This window comes from Nicotiana tomentosiformis, chromosome 6, assembly GCF_000390325.3.
Source record: "Nicotiana tomentosiformis chromosome 6, ASM39032v3, whole genome shotgun sequence".
In the NCBI taxonomy this organism is placed as follows: domain Eukaryota; kingdom Viridiplantae; phylum Streptophyta; class Magnoliopsida; order Solanales; family Solanaceae; genus Nicotiana; species Nicotiana tomentosiformis.
In genome coordinates this window covers 21778737-21790303 of record NC_090817.1, presented here as the reverse complement: position 1 = coordinate 21790303, position 11567 = coordinate 21778737, and positions in this window count along the sequence as shown.

Below are 11567 nucleotides of genomic sequence, written 5' to 3'. Positions count from 1 at the left end.
CTTCTTCTTATGGTCCAATGCACCTAGGTCCTTTGGCCTAGTCTCATATCTAACAGTGGTGTCAAAATAGCACGAGCTAGCTATTTTTCGGACTGGTAATCGAAAAATAGCCAGCGTTTGAGAAGTCATAGAAAAATAGCCACTATTTTATTGAAACACGAAAAGTTTCAGCATAATATGCGGGATTATGAAGCTCATGCGTATAAATTTCTAGCATATTATGTTGGAACTCCATGACACAGAAAGTTCCAACATAATATGGGGGATTATGGAGCTCCTGCATATAAACGTCCAGCATATTATGATGGAACTCCAACACATAATAAAATTCCAGCATAATATGTTGGAACTTGGAAGCTCATATGTAAAAAATTCGAACTCCAGTGGGCTTGCATCTGAAGAATGTCCGTGAAGTTCTTGTAGTGGGCTTGCATCTCCTTAAAGAGAGCGAGATATTCGTGCCTCAGCCTGAAGATATTTTATTTTCTTCATTTTATTTTTCAAATGTAATTATATTTTCACCAACAATTTTAAGGAGATTCATTATGGCTACAGTTAAAAAATTCGCGGATATCAAGGTGGGAGATCTCAACAAGCCATTCCATTTTAACAGTACTAATTTCAAGAGATGGAAGGGTAAAGTACTTTTTTATTTGAGTCTTCTCAATGTTTCTTACGTTTTAACTGAGAAAAATCCAAGCAAAGTAGACAACTCCTCCATGAATGATGATGAGCTAATTGCCCTTCAAGAAAAAATTAAAAAATACAACGATGATTCATACAAGTGTCGGTATTATTTTCTTAATTGTCTATCTGATAATTTTTATGATTATTATGATAGAACTTACTCTACTGCAAAGAAAATTTGGAAAGCATTGCAGAGAAGTATGATACCGAGGAGGCAGGTGCGAAAAAGTATGTTGCTAGCAGATTTTTGGACAATAAATCTGTAGTAGACCAAGCTCAAGACTTCATAATGATCGTTGAAGAGCTCAGGTATGAGGATATTAAAATTGGAGACAACCTTATTGTTTGTGGCATAATAGATAAACTTCCACCTTCATGGAAGGAATTTCAAAAAAACTATGCGCCACAAACAAAAGGAAACTTCACTTGAGACGTTGGTAATGCAGATTCACATGGAAGAAGAGGCATGAGGCCAAGATGCACTTATGCAATCGAAAGAGAGCACTCTACAACCATCACTACAAAGGTAAATTTAATTACTTCAAATAATAATATTTCTGAAACTCACGAAAATACTTCTTTGAAGCCGAAGGAGAAGACTTTTAAGAAAAATTATGGTCGACCTCCCAAGAAGAATAATGGTGCAAACAACCAAGCACGGAATCAACAAGTTCAAATTGTGAAATCATGCTTTGTCTGTGGCAAGATTGGGCATATTGTTCGATTTTGTAAATTTCAAAAACGTGATCCTACACCACAGGAAAACGTTATCGAAGAGCCACTTGTGGCGGTGATAACAAACATTAACATGGTAGAAAATGTTGATGGATGGTGGGCTGATTTTGGAGCAAACCGTCATATTTGATATGATAGAGATTGGTTTAAAGTATATTCTCCATTTGAGTAGCCCAAAACCATCATGCTTGGTGATTCTCACACAACCCAGGTGCTTGAAAAGAGAGAAGTCGAGTTGAAGTTTACTTCAGGAAGAGTATTAACGTTGAAAGACGTACTTTATACTCCTTCAATGAGAAAAAATTTGATGTCTAGTTTTCTTCTTAACAAGGCAGGCTTCAAATAAATTATTAAGAGTGATCAATATGTAATAGTGAAAAAGGGTATTTTTGTGGGTAAGGGGTATGCATGTGATGTGATGTGATATTCAAGTTGAATGTTGAGATGAATAAAACTTCTTCTAGTTCTGTTTATATGCTTTCTTCTACTATTTTTTGGCATGCTCATTTGTGTCATATTAATAATCGTTATGTGGGAATCATGAGTAGTTTAGGATTAATCCCAATGATTAAAAAGAATTTTAAAAAATGTGAGGCTTGTAGTAAAGCTAAATTAACTAAAAGGCCTCATTTCTAAGTTGAAAGAAAAACTAAATTGTTAGAATTAGTTCACACTGATATTTATGAACTTTGAGAAATTTTAACTCGTGGAGGAAATAGATATTTTATCACTTTTATTGATGATTTATCTAAGTATACATATGTTTACTTGAGGAAAAATAAAAGTGATGCGTTTGAAATTTTTAAAAATTATCTCCATGAGGTTTAAAATCAATTCGGTAGAAAAATAAAAAGAATTAGAAGTGATAGAAGCCGTGAATATAAGTCTAATGAATTTAATTCTTTTGTTAGATCATTGAGAATAATTCATGAAACTACTCCACCTTATTCTTCTGCATCAAATGATGATGGTGTGGCTGAAAGGAAAAAATAGAACTTTGGTAGAGTTAACTAATGTCATGCTTATTGAGTCAAATGCACCTTTAAATTTGTGGGGTGAAGCTACTTTGACTGCATGTTATGTGTTGAATAGGGTACCTCATAAGAAAATAAAATTGACACAATTTGAGTTGTGAAAAAATCACAAGCCAAATTTGGGTTAACTGAGAGTTCGGGGTTATTTAGCCTATGTTAGGCTAACAAATCCTAAAATTACAAAATTGGGTGAAAACGTTACCACTTGTGCTTTTCTTGGTTGTGCTTCTAATAGTACAACCTATAGATTTTTAAATCTTGAAGAGAATATAATTATAGAATTAGGTGATGCTATTTTTCATGAAAATAAATTTTCATTCGAGTCTAAAAATAGTGGGGGTCAAAGAGATAAAAGATAATTTTTTGTCTATGCCTAGTTCTTCTACTTCTATTTTGCAATGAAGAAAATGATGCTTTTGAGTTAAGAAGAAGTAAAAGAGCTAGAATAGAAAAAGATTTTGGTCCTGATTTTTATGTTTTTAATAATGAAAATGACCCTCTTACTTTACAAGAAGCTTTATTATCACCTGATGCTATTTTTTGGAAAAAGGCTGTAAATGATGAAATTGAGTCACTAATTTCTAATAAAATTTGGAAGTTGGTTGATTTACCACCAGGTTATAAAATAATTGGGTGCAAATGAGTCCTAAGAAAAAAGTTAAAACTGGATGGATCCGTTGATAAGTATAAGACTAGGTTAGTTACTAAAGGTTTTAAGCAACTAGAATGCCTAGAATATTTTTTGATACTTTTTCTCTGGTAACTAGAATTACATCCATTAGACTTTTAATTGCTATTGCTGCAATTTTTGATTTGCATATTTATCAAATGGCTTGAAACATGCACCTAAGCAATAACATAAAAAGTTTGATTCCTACATGATTGAAAATAATTTTAAATAAAATGAGTGTGATAAGTGCATATATCATAAGTCTTTGAATAATTTACATGTAATTATTTGCCTCTATGTTGATGATTTGTTAATATTTGGCTCTAACGTGAATATTATTGGAGACTAAAAGCATGCTTAGTAGCCATTTTGACCTGAAAGATTTGGGTGAGGCAAATTTCATTCTTGGAATGAAGATTACTAGAATATGTGATGAAATTTTCCTTGATCGGTCACATTATGTTGAGAAAATTTTGAAAAAATATAATTTTATTGATTGCAAGCATGTTGTAACCCCTTTTGAGTCAAGTATTCACTTATTTCATGTACAAAGTGATAATGATGTGATAAATCAAAAGAAATATGCTAGCTTAATTGGAAGCTTGAGATATGTGACTGATTGTACTCGGTCTGATATTGCATACGCAGTAGGAGTACTTAGCAGGTTTACAAGCAAGCTAGGTAATGAACATTGGCATGCCATAACAAGAGTTATGAGGTATTTACTTGGTACAAAAACCTATGGCTTATTTTATAAAAAATATCCTGCTGTACTCGAAGGCTTTTCTGATGCAGATTGGAACACTTTATCTGGTGATTCCTGTTCTACTACATGTTATATTTTTACTTTGGGAAGTGGTGCTATTTGTTGGAAATCGAAAAAGCAAACAATAATTGCTAACTCTACCATGGAGGCTGAGCTAATTGCTTTAGCTTAAGCTAGTGAGGAAGTGAATTGGTTGAGAGATTTATTATTTCAAATTCCTTATTTTGAAAAACCAATTCTTCCTATTTTAATTCATTGTGATAGCACCACTGCAATTGGTAGAGTACAAAACCGTTATTACAACGGTAAATCCAGGTATATAAGGAGAAAACACAGTACTATGAGATCATATTTGATAAGTGGTACCATTAATGTTGATTATGTTAAATCTTACAGATCCATTGACTAAGGCCTTAGCAACAGAAAGGGTCTGGAGCACATCGAGGGGATGGGATTAAAGCCCATAAGCTCATAAGTCATATATGAGGAAACCCAACCCGGGGACTAGAGATCCTATAACCAAGTTCAATGGGAAGAACGAATCATATGACGACTTGGTTTGAAATGCACTATTTTTATTATTGTTCCATCCCTATGGTGTGAGTGCATTTATCCTGTAATGATTTGCGAGGTTGAGTTTTATTAACTCTTAATGAAAATCTGTAGCTCGTATGAGTGAGGTGGTAGAGTTACGGGAGCACCCTTGACAGATCTCACCTATGTGAGTGTGGAAGTAGGCCTCTTCCTATGAGAATTGGGCTTGTTCTAAAAAACACTCATGAAAACCGGGATAGCACAAGGCCGTAATGTGCTGGCTAATAAAATTCATATCAACACCTTGATTATTATGTGTAAGAAGTGATAATTAATTTCCCTAAAGCAGTTATAGTTCAAGTCTGAGACCACTACTGACTCTGGAGTAAAGATCGATGTTTTGCTAAGTGGAGGTTCAATGCAGAACACACCTTCATTATGCATAATAGTCTTCCTTCAACCGGTAAAATTCTCTTATTTTAATATTAAAATGAGTGGGAAAATATTAGTATAATAGCATTTTATTATTAAAATAAAATATACCATAACTCCCACTACTCCGTGATGTAGAAAATGGCCATAACTCCGATAACTCCCACTACTCCATGATGTAGAAAATGACAATAACTCTTTTTGTAACTCTTCTCCCATGTTCTACCACTAATTAAATAATTTAACCATTATCCCATGTTCTCCATGATTTCATATCTTATTACCCCACATTCTTCCAATTTAATTCAAGGAAGAATTCCTACACCTATAAATAGGAGTCTTTCTTCCATAATGTGGTGAATATTTTTTTTGTAGAGTGTTTCAATAAAGTGAGGTTAAAGTTGTAAAAAAGAAGAAGAGAGTTTTTACTTTTGTTCAAGGAAGGTATTTATCTTGGTGGAGTTTTGGACTCAACAACTTGTCTAGAGTTTGTTCGAGCCATACGACATGATCGAGCTGTTGTATCATGAGAGAGACAAGTCAAGAGGATTACTGCTGGACCAGTGGAGACTTTGCTGCATTGGACTTGAATCTCCTTAAAGAGAGCGAGATGTCTGCGTCTCAACCCGAAGATATTTTGTTTTCTTCATTTTATTTTTCAACTGTAATTGTATTTTCACCAACAAATTGGCCTACAACATGTACTTTGTTATAACAAGCCTAATAAGGCCTTTGGAAATAAAATAATAACCTACTATTTCCAATTTAATTGCATCGATAGTGTACAATTTTTGCTGTCAATTAGTATAGCTTAAATCCTTAAAAATTAATGCAAAATTGGCCGATACGAATTTATATTGTCACTTTTTCAATTGGCCCTATTATACGTAACACGCTTCTTTAGAATGTCATAGGAATTCTTATTTATGACATAAAAGAACTCACTCACATTGGTTTCTTTAAGTTCAATTATACTAAGATGCTACTATAGATTGATTTTGCACAAAATTCAATCAAACAAATTAACTACAATATCCATCACAAATTAAATTAGAGTTGACAATATGAAGTTATGTGCATAGGGTACATAAAGGTTATGTGTTTTTTTTTTTGAAATATTTAGCTTATATATATATAATGCTTGACTATCCAAGTAGTAAGTTGTTTTCAAAACCAATTATAAGATTAGAAAAATACTCTTCAAGAATAAATTTTACAACAGATTTTATTAAATATTTGACATAAGAAACAAGTGGCTCCACCTTAAGAAGAAAAAAAATCAAAGGAGAAATGGTTTATTACATCTGATTTTCTCCCATTTTGACTAGTAAGCACAAGCAAGTAGATTGAGTCAAAGAAGACGGGCTAGTTGAGTTTTGTACCGAAATATACTAATAAAAAAAGTAAAATGAGAGAGGCAGTGGAATTGAAATTCTAAGTTTGTCCAAGGTAAGAGTCACAACAGCAAATATACAATGCAGAGGAAAAGAGGCAAAGAAAAATTCATACAGATCGACCATTAAGGCCTACAAAAAAATAAAAGTACACAAACATTCCTGAGAGATCAACCATTAAACCCAAAAGCACAAAGAAAGCAAGGAAAAAGCACACAAAAATTCATACAAATCGACCATTTAATATACACAAAAATTCAATATCAAACACCATTTAATCATACAGATCGACCAAAATACACACAAAAATTCAAGGTCGAAAAATTAACAGAAAGAAAAAAATTAAACATGGGAGGTGTAAAAGCGATGTCGATTGAAGAGGAAAAGAGAAGTTAGAAGAAGAAGAAGAAGAAGGAGACAATGTATTTTGTTGTTGTGTGGCGAAAGTTTCTAGGTCGAAAAAGATTGGGGAAATAAATGGAGGGAGTGTGAAATAAATTACCTGCTATTATTTTAGGGTTGCATATCCGTAAATTGTATATAATTTTGTGGGGCTAATATTTTGCAGCAAAATTATGCAAATTGCGGAGGTTACTTATACCCTCCGCAAATAAACCTCCGCAATTTACCCCTTTTTTTGTAGTGATACTACAAGAGAGAAAGAAGATTCAAATGTCTTAGGAGATAAGAAGGCAAGTGGGATGTTTACAAATGAACAAAATCTTTGTAGAAGTGAAATGACCTTAATAATGTCATGCATGACATCACATTAAGTGTGATCATGCAATGTAAATGCATGTAAAAATGCATCTACCAATTTTCTCCTAAAAGGAGGCTTCCAAATGTTCACACTAGTTCACAATAATCTTGTAAAATTCAACAAATCTTCACCTTGGCAAGATTCCACTCTTTTAATTTTCTCTCACTGATAAATTTTGATTATATCTTCAACTTCAATCTTCAAAGTTCAACAATGTTGATCAAGTTCAAACAATGTTGAAATTTGATCGCAGTCACTTCTTTCCTGCTCAAAAATCAATCCAACATCTACAGTATTACGAATATAACGTAGAATCCATTTCACAGCTTGCCAATTCTCTTTTTCTGGATCATGCATATATCTGCTTACAACTCCGATAGCATGTGAAATATCAGGTCTTGTGCAAACCATTGCATACATTAAGGTACTAACAACATTCGCATATGGTACTCTTGACATATACTCTCGTTCAGCTTCATTCTTCGGCGACATAGTAGCACTAAGCTTTAAGTGAGGAGTAAGCGGAGTGTAAATCGACTTCGTGTTCTCATTCATGCCAAATCGATCTATTACTCTTTTCAAGTATTCTTTCTGAGATAGATAGAGTTTCTTTGATTGTCTATCTCTTTTTATCTCCGTGCCAAGAATTTTCTTTGCCTCACCCAAATCTTTCATCTCAAACTCCTTTCTTAGTTGAATCTTAAACTTCTCAATTTCCTCTTAACTTTTGTAAGCTATCAATATATCATCAATGTATAGGAGAAGATATGTGAAGGATCCATCTTCAAGTTTGCGCAAATAACAATGATCGTATTTGCTTCTTATGTACTTCTGCCACAACATAAACTTGTCAAATCATTTGTACCATTGTCTAGAAGATTGTTTTAATCCGTACAACGATTTTTCAAGTTTGCACACCATATTTTCCTTTCTAACAACTTTGAATCCTTCTGGCTGAGTCATATAGATTTCCTCTTTCAAGTCTCCATATAAAAATGCAATTTTTACATTTAACTGAACTAGTTCCAAATTTAACTGTGCTACCAAAGCCAACAAAACTCTAATGGAGTAGTGTTTCACGACTGAAGAAAATACCTCATTGTAATCAATTCCCTCCTTTTGAACGTACCTTTTGGCCACCAATCTTGCTTTGTAGCGAACATCTTCTTGGTTAGGAAATCTTTCTTTCTTTGCAAATACCCATTTGCACCCAATTGCTTTCTTGCCCTTCGGGAAATTGGCTAATTTCCATGTATGATTATGATGAAGGGACTGAATTTATTCATTCATGACAATCCTCCACTTATCTTTTTCTGAACTTTAGACTGCATCTTTATAATTGGTAGGAACACCATCAGCTACAATTGAGGCTGCACAAGCCACCGTCTCTATGAGACGAACACGTTTATTTGTTGTTCTTTTTGGCTTGCTGGTTGCTATTGATTCAAGTTGTTGTTAGGGTTCCTGAGTTGGAATCTCCCCTTCCATTGACTCTTCTTCCGGGGAAAAATCTTTTATTATTTCCTCGTGTTCTCCATGTGTTGGGAAAATTAATTTTCCCTCAAACTCCACGTGCTTTGAATCACCATCAGTTTGTTTGACATCTTCAACTGTCACCTTATCTATTATGGAAGATTCATCAAAGGTAACATCTCTGCTGAATATTATTTTTTTTGTCTCTAGACACCATAATTGGTATCATTTGACTCCAGAAGTATTCCCCATAAATATAGTTTTCTTTGCTCTCTGATCCAGTTTTGACTCTTTCAAATGATAGTATGCAATTGAGCCAAACACATGCAAAAAATTATAAACTTCAGCAGGTTTTCCATACCATTTTTCAAATGGTGTCTTTCCACCAATAGCGTCAGATAGTAGACGATTAATGAGGTGACATGCATATGTTATTGCCTCAGCCCAAAATTCTTTGTCCAAACCAGCATTGGACAACATACATCGAACCTTCTCCAGCAAAGTACGATTCATACGTTCTGCCACTCCATTTTATTGTGGTGTATTTATGACGGTGAAATGACTCAAAATGCCATAATCTTCACAAATCTTATTGTAAAGATCATTTTTGTATTTTCCATCGTTATCTGTGCGAAGATATATTATCTTTCTGCCTGTTTGAGTCTCTATCATCGCCTTCTATTTGAGAAAAATTCTTAGCACTTCATCTTTGGTTTTCATAAGTATACACCCACACTCTCCGGGAAAACTCATCAATAAATGTTACAAAATAGTGTTTCCCATCTAATGAAGGTGTTTTGGAAGCACCCCAAACATCAGAGTGAACATAATCCAAAATACCTTTAGTATTATGGATAGTTATTCCAAATTTAACCCTTGTATATTTTTCCTTGACACAATGCTCACAAAACTCTAAATTGTAAGTCTTTACTCCTTTTAACAATTCTTGATCTGATAAAATTTTTAAGGATTTTCCTCCAGCTTGTCCCAAACGCATGTGTCATAGCTTGGTTGCTTCTGCCTCCTTGTTATCACTGGATGTCATTGTTGCTGTCCCAATAAGTGTACTCCGTGATAGTGGTACATGTTATTATTTCGCCGAATTCCCTTCATTACCACTAGTGCACTGGAGCATATTCTTATTACCCCATTTTCTGCAATAACTTTGAGCCCCTTTGACTCTAGGGCTCTAACAGAAATGAGATTTTTATTCAATTCCTGTACGTATCGAACATCTGTTAATGTTTTGATCAATCCATCATGGTTCCTTAATTGGATTGAATCAATACCATATGCGGTAAGAGAATTGTTATTTGCGGTGTGAATAACTCCACATTCTCCTTCTTGAAAATTAACGAACCAGTCCCAATTGGGATACATATGATAGCTACAAGCTGAATCCATCAGCCATATGTCCGATGGTTTGAATGGCTCAATTGTAACTAGTGAGAAATCAGTCGTCACAATCAACTATATTTGAATCCATGATAGCCTTCTCATTGTTAGGTTTTGGCCTTGTTTTTCAACTTTGGACAGTGTGATCATGCAATGTAAATGCATGAAAAAATGCATCTACCAATTTCCTCCTAAAAGGAGACTTCCAAATGTTCATACTAGTTCACATTAATCTTGTCAAATTCAACATATTTCGAATCAGAAAAAGATCTAGTCTAGGCAGAAACATAGAATGGACAAAATTGAAATAGGTATTATACATACTTGATGTTTTTTGTTGGTGCAGTTGAGTTCATCCAAAATGCACTTCCCTGTTTCGAGTTGTTCTTTTATTTTTATGAAGTAATAAAATTCATTAAGGGTATCAAGGAGATGCAAAAAGAACCTTGCCTTCGAGTTTTTGCATAAAGATGAAATCTCCAGCTTCTTGATTACTTTAGGCGTAACCTGCAATTCATTTAAAACTAAATGACCAGCTAAAAGAATTTCAAGATGCTTCTTTTTACCTAAATCAGCAGACCAGATGATGCGTTAAAAGGAAATTGTATAGATTATCAGTGTCATATTTTTTTATCAACAACTCAACTCATGTTGGATTCATAGTTCTCTATGAGGAGTATAATAGAAAAATTGATAGACACCATGATATATAGGAGGCCCAGTTATCTTATGCAAAAATTAAAACCTTCTTGTTATTTTAGTATAGAGAGACCTCAGTGAGTAGTCGCGTTTATAGGTTGTTGTTCACTTAACATCAACTTTATTTCTCAAAAAAGAAAGAAACTCTTCCACACCAATCAAAAGCATGACATCTAATTTAACATGATGAGAAACCATGCTGAAAGTGTTAAGATTATAAGAAAATATGGTCGATAAGTTACCTCTAAAATGATCAACTTGGAGACAAATTATCATATTTCATATCAGCTGGTATCAAGCATATTCGACAGACATGAGCCGAAAAGACCTTTAATTTGTTCATCCATCAAGTGATTTAAGATCTGAGTAAAAATGTTATTTTTTGACTCTTTAATTAAAATAAAGGGATAAGCTCATTTTTCTCAAGTCGCAGGTGCGAGCCCGCAAGTGCGTCTTCTTGGCCACATAAGCGGCTTCGGAGCCTTGGCCAGTGGTCTGTGGGAGTGAAGGGTTGAGCGCAGAAGTGACCCCGCTTCTACGTGAGGAGCCGCAGAAGCGAGACCGCAAAAGCGGAAACCCGTCCGCAGATGCGGCCTACGCTGGGCCTGTGGAGTTCCGCAGAAGCGGGCCTATTGCCGCAGAAGTGGTACCGCAAATGCGGAAGTTCTGCTGGGAAGAACCCTCATTTAATGTCGGGACTCAATCATTTTGGGTTCATTTATTTCATTCTTTGGGCGATTTTTGGAGCTCTAAGAGAGGGGCTTTCACCTATCACTTTGAGTTAAGTAATTTTTATACAATGTGAGTTAAATACATAGATTATGGGTAGATTTAACATGTAAAATTTGTGAAATCATGGGTTTAGATGAAAAAACTAGGTTTTGATAAAAATGAGATTTAACCACGAAAATGGTCAGGGAATTGAGTAAAAATTATATATTTGAATCCGTGAGGTTATGGGTAACATTGATTTTCAAAAGTTTTCAAA